This window comes from Mobula birostris, chromosome 10 (genome assembly GCF_030028105.1).
Source record: "Mobula birostris isolate sMobBir1 chromosome 10, sMobBir1.hap1, whole genome shotgun sequence".
NCBI classification, from domain to species: Eukaryota; Metazoa; Chordata; class Chondrichthyes; order Myliobatiformes; family Myliobatidae; genus Mobula; species Mobula birostris.
This window is the reverse complement of record NC_092379.1, coordinates 25,130,175-25,142,406: the sequence shown is the minus strand read 5'-3', so window position 1 is coordinate 25,142,406 and position 12,232 is coordinate 25,130,175. Positions and strand designations below refer to the sequence as shown.

The 12,232-nt window shown below is 41.9% G+C and overlaps 1 non-coding gene across 1 annotated transcript; it reads left to right on the top strand.

Annotated features, from left to right (window-relative positions):
- The first annotated feature begins 2,675 nt into the window (after window positions 1-2,675).
- Window positions 2,676-2,747, top strand: trnat-cgu (transfer RNA threonine (anticodon CGU)). Its single transcript has one exon. It is a non-coding gene; the product is annotated as a tRNA-Thr (tRNA).
- Window positions 2,748-12,232: the final 9,485 nt, after the last annotated feature.

Sequence of the window (12,232 nt, the reverse complement as noted above, 5' to 3'; positions counted from 1 at the left end):
TAGAATTGGTTAGTGTTTGTGCATTTAGCTAAAATCCTTATCTATTCGCGCTCTCATTGTGAACGCATCCAGCATGTCCGGAGAGTTCTCAGACAGCTTCTTGAAAATATGCTGTATGCCAAGGCCGAAAAAACAAAAAGATATATATATCCGTCGTGGCACTGATCCTCGGTTCGCCCGTCTCCAAAACACAGAGATCGTAGGCTTCGGAATTTGAGCAGGACTCTCAAGCCGAACAACACTTGGCGCGCCATAAAACGGCCACGCACCTAGAACGGTTCCCATTCCCGAAGAGAATCGATCAGCGTCCAACTCCAAGCCAGGGTCTTCAACAAAACCCTGATACGGAAAAAAATAAACATATTAAAGATGGAAATAGATTTGTTTCCGGAGATGCAAGCAAAGGAGTCGCTGTTTAGCCCCATCTCATCTTCTCTCCGCCACCCGATACAGGAGCAGAATTAGGCCATCTGGCCCCTAGAGTTTTCTCTTCCATTCAATCAGGGCTGATACTTTTTATTCGATCTTCTCTTCAACCCCATTTCTCGGACTTCTTCCCGTAAGCATTGATGCGTCTAATCAAAACCCCATCGATCTCTGCCTTAAACACCCCAAGCGAGCATCCACAGATGCATGTGGTAACAAATTACATAGATTCACCACTCTCTGGCTCAAGACATTTCTCCCCATCTGTCATTTGAAATGACGTTCCTCTATCCTGAGGCTGTGCCCTTTAAAACTAGACTATTCAACCAATGCAATTAACCTTTCCACATTAACTCTGTCCATGCCTTGCTGCATTTGAAAGGTTTCAGTGAGATCCCCACTTATCCTTCAGAATTCCAGCGAGTAGAGATCCAGAGCCATTAAACGTTCCTCATATGATAATCCTTTCATTCCTGGAATCTTCGTTGTAAACCTTCTCTTCACCCTCTCCAATGCCAACACATCTTTCCTAACATGAACGGAAGAAAAGGTACTCAATACTCTAGGTAAGGCCTTATAAAACCTCAGCATAACATCCTTGCTGTTGCCTTCTGGACCTCACAAAATGTATGTTAAAATAGCGTTTGCTTTACTCACCACCGACTTTACCTGTAAGTTAACCTTTATCTAATCATGTATAGGGAGTCACAAGAACCTTTCATCACAGATTTTTGGATTTTCTCCCTGTTTGGAAAATAGTCCGCACATTCATTTCTACTACCAAAGTGCATGACCATGCCACCTCCAACACTATATTACATTTGCCACTTTCTTGTCCATTCTCCTAATCCGTCTAATCCTTGTACATCCTACCTGTTTCCTCAACTCTACTCGCCCTTCTACCACCTTCTGTATTATCTGCATACTTGACAACAAGCCATTTATTCCGTCAGCTAAATCATTTATATACAGCATAAAAAGAAGTGGTCCCAACACTGACCCCAGTAGAACGCCATTACATGCCTCTGTGATTGACTCATTCAAAGAAGATAATTCTAATTGGTCGTCAAACTGCATGAATGTCTGTTTTTAATCGGTTTCCCAGAACTAGCAGGCATTTCTCTTGACAGCCGAAATCAAAATAAAGATATGTGTACCTGAGTCCGACCTTCCTTTCTGACAAACTATGAATGAGATTGAGAGAAACCTTCCTGAATACTGAGATCTCTAGCAGTTTATGGCAAAAAAAAAAACACACCACGTCGCAGACAATCCATCGTAATTATGATTGCGCCATTAAATTATTGCCTCGCTACTGGACATTGTGATGTAGAATGCTCTCAGTGCCTGATCCTGAATAGTACGACTAATACAAAAAAGTCGTTGGCAGCAGGATTTTGCTCTATAACAAAGGACGAGAGCCTGAGAACCTGTGTTAATTATTAGAAGTTTACCAGAATGACCACAAAAAATACCCTTTTGAGTTAATGGTCTCAGACTTTGCCTTCAGCAAATTAGATCACAGTAATTTCTTGCACTTTAAGTCTGATTCTCCATGCCGATTAATCGAACACGACCATCGATATCCCCAATAGGCATAATGAACACCTGCTAGTAACACACCAGCAGGTGATTAGGTCTTCATTAAGGTGCACTGATGGAGTTGTTAAACTGGTCTGTCTTCGGGTATCTGGACGATGTCTAGTTTTTTTTCTTCTTGTTTGTTTTCCAAGTTGTTATTGGAAACATATTTTTTTCGTGTTCGTCAAGTTCTTCATAGTTTATTATATAACAAATTATTTACCAGGCTAGAGATTAGTGAATTTCATTTTCTTCAAGTTTCACATATTTTTATCTTTTTTTTTTTATTTTTCCAAATAATGGATCGCGATAAAACTCATGCCGTCAGAGACCGGCCTGCCCCCTCTTCTGTGGTTCTGATTCAGAATTTCTTACGCATGAGAACTGTTCGTTGTAATTTAGGATTGGCAGCAAGTCGTGCAATGGATAGAACGATATTCTATTTAATTAAGAAATCTCTAGTAACCACTAATACTTAGCAACTAATTACTGAAACTTATTTGTCACTGACATAACCAGCATAGAGGACGACCTATACATCAATTCTTACAAAGTTACATCACCGTAAAATTGCACATCAATATCACTGAAACAGAGATCGTGATATTATGAAGCGTATACGATTTTAATCATGCTGCTATAGTTCTAAATAGATGATCAATTATTGAGGCGCGGTGGCCAAGTGGAAAGGCGTCGGTCTCGTAAACCGAAGATCGCGGGTTCAAATCCCGTCCGTGCCCGTTAATTGGCTTTCCTCTTTAACAAGTTATTGCGCTGTAATTCGCCTAACGTCAGAATGTTCGTAACATATTATTTCGAGTGATGTTGATGTGGTTTTCCTTTCTTTTATTGTAAACAGGATCTTAAACGTACAATACTTTGATAGATTTACGGAGAGCTTGAGGGAGAAATAAAAAACGGAATTGTACTTAACAAAAACATGACTATCGTTTCATTAAGAAATGCTTCCAAGTTATTGACATATTACACCCACTATCCAAGAATGTATTCAATATGTCTGGGCAAAGCATTTGTCCTTCTTCTGATTTAGTGCACTGAATTTGATATTACTTATGTGGTCTCCTAAAGATTAGAGGCATCAACCGCAGATAAGGTGACCTCTTGGTAGAACAGCCGATTTTAATTCAAAACAACGGAACGGAACGGAAATTCTCTGTCCCTCTTCCATCTAGGCTTTGCTTCTAGTAATTAGCATCCTGAATCCGAACGCATGCCTAAGGAACTGAATCTCGTCTCCTTCGCGTAGCTTTCGAATGGCAGGATTCAACATCAAGTTCCACCCCCCCCACAAAAAAAAATCGTATAGGAGTGTTTATTTATTTTTACTATTGTCTGTTTGTATTCTCCGTGAATAGAATTAACCGGACAATGCTGCTCCATAGTCTACATTTCACAAGGTTTCGATTAGTCTTCATTGTTCTCACTCTCTAACTGTTCCTGTTCACTCATTGTGTAGTAACCTTGTTTGCACCTCATTCCCATGGTCAGCTGAGTTATACTGTAGAAGAAACAACCACGCCTGCTCCTTCCTGGTTCTGATGATGAGATCCCGGTTCTTCAGTCTGCTTCTCTTCTCTCAGATGTAGACGGAATATTGGATTATTTCTGCCGTTTTATTTCCGACACATGCTGGAACGAGAGCGGTAAACTGCTGAACGGCTGCCGCAATAAATAATGTCTCTCTCAATCTCAAGAAACTGAAATCTGCTCGTTGATTCAGGAAGGGAAGCTGGAGCGCACATGCGTCAGCCTACATTTAGGAATCAGCGATGAACAGAGTTATCAGTTTTCACTCCTTATTATTAACATAACGGATGAGCTTCACGGCCCAGCACATAGATTTAATTACACCAAAAACACTCTCTTATCTTGACTTTATCGGCATATTAAGGAGATTCAACATGTCAATGAACACTCTAATTCTATCTTCCAGTAATGTACTTCTGAAAGAATCCCAACAATTGCAACATGGGATGGTACAGCGTTGCAATCGAGCAATAATGAAAAAAAAAAACAACAGCAACTGTGGATCAATTCACTCTGCCCAATGAGCAACGGAGACGTCACTCCCGCATCTCACCCCCAATGGCTGTACTCAAAACAGGGCTGTTAAAATAGAAAAACAAAGATCAAACCAACAGCATTCATCATAAAGGATTAACGTCGCCTTAGAGTCCCAACGTCTATTACAATAAATGTAATTTGATGTTATTGAACTGCCGACGTCAGGCTTGGAAAACCTGTTTTGCTGTGAACAATCCGTCGTTCAACTGATTACGGAATATTTAGCCGAGGTATACTCTGAATTTATTTTAAGGCCAATATTGGGTTTAGTTGTTGTTGATTTTTTTCGTTTTGCTTTGTTTTGTTTTGTTTTTTCCCTCTACACTCCGTTTACGCTCTATGTATAGAGAGTCATATGCCAAGCCTGCCAGTTTTCCGGGTTAAAACACAGGATGGGAAGGGACGTTTGAACATTCTCCATCAAAACCACCTTCTACTTCTCGGGAAGAGGTAAGTATTCATCCAGAGCCGGACCTGGGCCTGATGTCTAGCAAGACCACTTTGCAGACACATTGAGGAACTACAGGCCCACCAGCGGAGAGTACTAGACCGGACCTCCCCCCCCCCCCCCCCGAATGTGATATGGACTCGGAAGATGAGGGAATGAGGATGTGGTATATGCTGCCATTTGCAAACTCGCCAATAATTGATGAAGAGATATTGGACAGTTCTCACGCTGAGCCGAGTGAAAGGACCGAATTAGCAGTGGACAGACAGGTTTCCCGTTAAAAAAAGTGACGGGAGGCAGAACTCTTAATTGACAGGAAATGAAGGCGAGCTCGGCCTGTGACGAGCTGACCTGAGTTGCCAGGAGGCATCAGAAGTGGACGGGGGTAAGCTCCAAACCTAGAGAAGAAAGGAAACAGATAGTGCCTGAAGCAGAAGAAGTAGATAATGGGGTAAGACAGTCTCAATTAGTCAGGAAACCTCGAGACAGACTGACCTATGTCGATCCCGAAAAATAGAAGGTGACACCTATCCCTTTGGTGAGACATATTACTGCCATTTGCATTTGCATTGGATATTTTGCTTTGTATGAAGGTGTGGAAAATTATCTCAACGTCATGAGGACATGATTTTTTTTTATTTTTTTGGAAGGGATAGAATGTAACATACTGGGAAACGTTTCCACGTTTTCGAGCTGGTAGGAGGCCATGACTGGACAGAGCAAGGCGCCGAGATCGACTGAGGATCGGTGAGTATTAATTTTGGAAACAGTTGAACTCCAGCTTTTTTTTTTTGTTTTGTTTTTTTCTCACATTATAATGAGCTATTTTTGTATTTTATATGTATTTTCTTTACCAATTCTTTAGCAAAGTTCCGTAAATATAATTCCTTTAATCGTATGCAGTGAGCTGTCTGTTATTTATTGGCCATGGGTTTTAAAAAGATAGCAAATTGCATAGGCTCCACGCAAACTAGTTGTGGGGTGGGACAGCGATCTCAACCGCATGGGTTTAACAGGACAGAAGTGTGTATTACCTGGAAATACGCATACATAGAACCATAGAAACTACAGCACAGAAACAGGCTCTTTGGCCCTTCTTGTCTGTGCCGAACCATTTTCTGCCTAGTCGCACTGCCCTGCACAAGGACCATATCCCTCCATACACCTCCCATCCATGTGTCTGTCCAATTTATTCTTAAATGTTAAAAAAAAACAACCCGAATTTACCACCTGGTCTGGAAGCTCATCCCATACTCCCACCACGCTCTGTGTGAAGAAACCCCCCCTAATGTTCCCTTTAAACTTTTCCCCTCTCACCGTTAACCCATGTCCTCTGTTTTGTTTTTCTCCCCTTGCCTCAGTGGAAAAAGCCTGATTGCATTCACTCTATCTATACCCATCATAATTTTATATACCTCTATCAAATCTCCCCTCATTCTTCTACGCTCCAGGGAATAAAGTCCTAACCTATTCAACCTTTCTCTGTAACTGAGTTTCTCAAGTCCCGGCAACATCCTTGTAAACCTTCTCTGCACTCTTTCAACCTTATTTATGTCCTTCCTGTAATTTGGTGACCAAAACTGAACACAATACTCCAGATTAGGCCTCACCAATGCCTTATACAACCTCATCATAACATTCCAGTTCTTATACTCAATACTTTGATTAATAAAGGCCAATATATCAAAAGATCTCTTTACGACCCTATCTACCTGTGACGACACTTTTAGGGAATTTTGTATCTGTATTCCCAGATCCCTCTGTTCCACTGCACTCCTCAGTGCCTTACCATTAACCCTGTATGTCCTACGTTGGTTTGTCCTTCCAACGTGCAGTACCTCACACTTGTCACTATTAAATTCCATCTGCCATTTTTCAGCCCATTTTTCCAGCTGGTGCAACTCCCTCTGCAGGCTCTGAAAACCTTCCTCACTGTCTACTACACCTCCAATCTTTGTATCATCAGCAAACTTCCTAATCCAATTTACCACATTATCATCGAAATCATTGATATAGATGACAAATAGCAATGGATTCAGCACTGATCCCTGTGACACACCACTAGGCACAGGCCTCCACTCAGAGAAGCAATTCTCTACCACCACTCTGGCTTCTTCCATCGAGCCAATGTCTAATCCAATTTACCACCTCTCCATGTATACCTAGCGAATGAATTTTCCTAACTAACCTCCCATGCGGGACTTTGTCAGATGCATTACTGAAGTCCATGTAGGCAATATCCACATCCACTTTCCCGGTAACCTCCTCGAAAAACTCCAACAGATTGATCAAACATGACCTACCACGCACAAAGCCATGTTGACTCTCCCTAATAAGCCCCTGCCTATCCAAATGCTTCTAGATTCTCTCTCTTAGTACTCCCTCCAATAATTTACCTACTACTGACGTTAAACCCACCGGCCTATAATTTCCCGGATTACTTTTCGATCTTTTTTTAAACAACGGAACAACATGAGCAATCTCCAATCCTTCGGCACTTCACCCATAGACAGCGACATTTTAAATATTTCTGCCAGGGCCCCCGCAATTTCAACACCAGTGTCCTTCAAGGTTTGAGGGAGCACTCTGTCAGGTCCCGGGGATTTATCCACCTTAATTTTCCTCAAGACAGCAAGCACCTCCTCCTTTTCAATCTGTACCGTTTCCATGGTCTCACTACTTGATTCCCTCAATTCCATAGATTTCATGCCAGCTTCCTTAGTAAATACAGACGCAAAAAAACGATTTAAGATCTCCCCCATTTCCTTTGGTTCCGCACAAAGCCGACCGCTCTGATCTTCAAGAGGACCAATTTTATCCCTTACAATCCTTTTGTTCTTAATATACTTGTAAAAGCTCTTTAGATTATCCTTCACTTTGACTGCCAAGGCAACCTCATGTCTTCTTTTAGCCCTCCTGATTTATTTCTTAAGTATTTTCTTGCACTTCTTATACTCCTCAAGAACCTGATTTACCCCCTGTTTCCTGTACATTTCATATAACTCCCTGTTTTCTTTATCAGAGAAACGAGAGGGGTTTCAGATAAATTCGAAGAAGTTGAGTCTGTGGTGGCCAGTGCTATCATGTTTGCTGTTGTGTGCTGAAGCAGCAGGCTGAGGGTAGCAGACACCAACAGAATCAACAAACTCATTCGTTTGGCCAGTAATGTTGTGGGGTCGGAACTGGACTTTCTCACGGTAGTGTCTGAAAAGATGATGCTGTCTAAGTTGCATGCCAAGTTGGTCAAGTCTGCCATCCTCTACATAATATACTGGGTGGGCACAGGATTACATTCAGCCAGAAACTCATTCCACCGAGATGAAGCACAGAGAGCCATAGGAAGTCTTTTTTGCCTATGGCCATCAAATTTTACAACTCCTTCCTTGGAGATTCAGACACCCTGAGCCAATAATCTGGTCCTGGACTTAGTTAATAATTTACTGGCATAATGTACACAGTACTATTTAACTATTTATGGTTCTATTACTATATATTATTTATGGTGCAACTATAACGAAAACCAATTTCCACCGGGATCAATAAAGTATGACTATGACTATGACTATGACTATGACTAAAAACAGTTCAGTGCTGCACTATCTAAAGAGTGACATGAAACGAACATCATTGTGATACCCTTATGCAAAATAGTGCCCTCTCACATTGACGTATTGGAAGGGGAACTCATGTTCACATTTGCTGTGACGGAAAGGCATTATATGTTAAGGAGAAAAATTGGTAATACGAATGAGGAAATTAAATTTTGTGGAATGGGAGGAGAACACATCGAATAGAAAACCTGCATTTCGATCTAAATGTGGTTTATTCGCACAGGGATAAACAGAGCCCCAGAATAACTGAGACAACTGTGAAATGCGTTTACATTAAATACATGTTTCAATTGACCTCCAAAAAACACATTCTTATTGCCCTCATTTCGATTGTTCAGGGTACTGCAGGTTTTTAAGGCTCCTTGGTCAAGATTTTCACTGCTATTCTGTAGGCATTTCATATGAGCACTTCTGTAAGTGCAGCCTGTTGTGCAATTATCCTCTTTGCATTTAAGCAACATCGGGAGCTCTGTTGTTCAACTTAGGAATATTGTGTTTGTCAATACAGATGGTGGAATTGCGAGAAGGATCTAGTGAACGCTGGGCGGAGAGTTTTCTTTGTGACGGACACTTGTGTAGGTCGAGGTCTTTTTGGTGGAACCTGAGAGAAGACAGCAAAGAAGATGGCTCAGGATAGCAGCCCTGCTGCACAACGTGCTTTGTGCAGCACAATGGCTTCAACGCGGAAGGACGAATACCCGGTTGGCGTAGCCCATTTTTCGAGATGGATGTCAAGCGAATTCCGGAGAGTGGTGTGTGTTTTCACGCGTACTTAGAGTCCAGATCGTGAGTAAAGGGCAACTTCAGGATAAGCTCCAGTTAATGTGCACATTTGATTGTTTAATTATTATGGACTTTTTTTTTGTTCTTTTCTTTCCAAATTGTTTAGTTAACCTAATATTAATAAATATACTTTCTTCATAATTGTATGAAATGTACTGTCTGTAACTTATTGCGATTGCACGGTGGCAAAAATTACAGAGTATTCGGACAGATAGGGTTTCGGGTGGGTTTAACATCTCAACGTCATTGGTTTGGCGGGCTCCAAATCATATCGACGTTAGAAGTCCGTAGACTAACAAGGTGTTTTTTTTTTTTTTTTTTTTTTTTTCTCACCGGTGATTCTGTTGGCTGTTAAAGAGTGGTGACAAGACTCGTCTCTGGAGATACCCGGTAAAAAAAGGTTGCATATTTAACAGGTATCTTTCCTGTAATACGATAGGCTTTGGTCTTGTTAAGCAAACTCCTGTGCGGCACCTTGTCAAATGTTTTCTGAATGTCCGATTACGCAACAAAAAAAAACTATTTTCCTTTGTGTCGCAAACACAAGAAAATCTGCAATGCTGGGAATCCTAGAGGCGCACGAAACCGATTCAGGAACGCAACAGGCCAGGCAACATCTATGGAAAAGTGTTCAAATGACATTTCAGGCTGGGTCCCTTCAGCACGTCTGGGGGGAGAAAAAGATGAGGAGTAGAGGGAAAAGGTGAGCGGAGGAGAGGGAGAAACACGAGATGATAGGTGGAACTCGAATCGTGTCGGGGTGGTTAAAGAGCTAGGTAGTACCTTTGTGAAATAGATACAGTGCTGAAGAAGGAGAAATCTAATAGCAGAGTAAAGAAACCAATGAAAGAAGGAAACGGGTATGGAGCTGTAGAGCAAGGTGATGGGCAAGGAAGGGGACAAAGTGAGAAAGGGAACAGAGGATGGAGAATCTTCAGTGAGGGCGGAAAGCAGTACCTAAAGTTGGAAAAATCACCCAGAAAGCCCCAAAGCACCCCATTTATTTCTTGACGCTGGACCGAGGCAGTTACTCTCCACCACTAGAATGCCATATCTAGCGGACCCTGTTCCCATGGTTAAAAATTACTCTTTTGGTTTCTCCCACTTGCTTCCACCAAAATGTCTAGCCATGGATACTCGCATGGTTCCCAGCGATGCCTGTTTTTTTGTCGCCTACATGAAAGTGTTCATTTTCTAAGCCTCCTCTGGTGGCTGCCCCCCAGTATTCCTACGCTACATCGATGACTGTATTGCTGCTGCTCCCTGCACCCATGAAGAACTCGTTGACATGCATTCACTTTCATTAAAAATTCTTCCCTTCCCTCAAAGTTAACTTATACATTTCTGACACTACCCTGCCTTTCATAGATCTCGCTATCATTGCTTGTAAAACTGTCATACCTTTCCTTTCTTTCTCCCACCGAATAGAACATTTTATTTTTTAGGTAATCATGCGAATGCTGTTTCTTCTTCTTCTTTTTTTTTCAATCATGTGGCTCTGTACCGGAAAACTCATCTTTAAAATCGCCTCCAATAACTTCTCAGCCACTGAGATCAGTTTCTGACTTCCACCCAGACTAACTTAGTGGACAATCCCTCTGCAGCGTCCTCCCTTTCTGCAGCCATGATACTACCTCTGACCAGTAATGTAACTCCACCGCCACCCCCATTTCTGCCTCCCATCTTATTCATTTTAAAACACCTAATCCCCCGTACCTACAACAGTGAATCCTGCCCTTCCTCCAGCTAAGTTTCAATAACGGCCACAACATCGTAGTTCCACGTACTGATCTGTGCTTTGAGATCATCCCAGCTCTGCCAACTCATAACATCCCTCGTTGTGTTGCAACGCGGCAGAGGTAGTAAGAGGGACATTACTTCCGTAGAAGTCCTGGTTTTCGTCTGTTCCATGGCTCCCAAAAACTGTTCTCTAGTACCTCCTCAAATTGTCTGCATACAGTTTTGTCTTTGATGTCAATATGTCAAAAAAAAAAAATCAAAAACCTCTGCATATATATACTCTGAAGAGAATTCTGAGAGGCTGCATCACTTTCTGGCATGGGCGGTGGGGGGGGGGGCGTTTTTATACCGGACTGAAAGAAGCTGTAGAGGGTTGTAAATTTAGTCTGCTCCTTCTGGTACTAGTCTACAAATTATCCTGGAAATCTTCAAGAATCGATGTCTCAGAAAGGCAGCGTCCAATATAAAGGATCTCCAGCACCAAGGGCATGCTCTTTTCTCACTGTTAACAACAGGCTTGGGGTACAGGATCCTGACGGCACGCAATCAGCGATTCAGGAACAGCTTCATCACCTCTGCCATCCGATTGCTAAATGGACATTGGAATTTTGGACGCTACCTCACGTTTTTAATTGTACTACTTCTGTTTTTTTTTTGTTTTCACGATTTTAATCTCCTCAATATACCTATATGGCAATTGATTTTCCCACTTTGTCATTAAACCATTATCATTTTGCTGTTATTTTATTATATTTTGTGTTTTTGTCTTCTAAATTATGTATTGGATCTAACTAGTACTGCTAAGTTAACGCATTGTACGTCACATGCAGGTGATATTAAAACGTATTCTCATTCTGCTTTTGAGTCTTAAGTATCAAATCTTCTGCCTGCTCGTGATACACGAGTATGATTATATGGACCTGCTCTGTTTCTCCTGACCTTCACAGCTGGCAGTAAACGGCGCAACAACCCCTCCCCATCCCTCCCCAACAAGCCCAACATAATCGAAAGCGGTCTACTTATCATTGACCTAAATTACCGTATGAATGGTTTTCCCATGACAGTGAAAACGAAGTAGGAGAAGATTGACTGTTTTCCCAAGATTGTGAGATTAAAGTCGGAGGACATTGACCTAAGGCGATTATGAGCATCTTATCAATAGACCCAAGACGCTGCCTTCTAATCACCGATTACGTTTAACATCTGTTCTGCACTGCCAGATGAGAGACTGGAATACGCTGCAGTTATCATTTAAGTGATGTGATTCAGCAGGCACGGATAAGGCAATGTAAGGGTGAATGCTCTTCACAGGAGTGAGCTGTGAAGCTTGGAGTGAAGCAGATTCAGCTTCATCATCAGAGCAACATATGATTCCCTTCCCTCTCCTGCAAAACTAAATCTTTGTCTGGGAGAGGATCCCCCCTGTCCTGTGTGCGCAGTTCCGGCATCAGTCAAGCACATCTTGGTCAGTTGCAAGACAAACATGATACAAGGCAGATGCAACCTGCGACACAACCAAGTGCTGAGGTGTTTGGCAGCTGAACTTGAATGTAAGAGA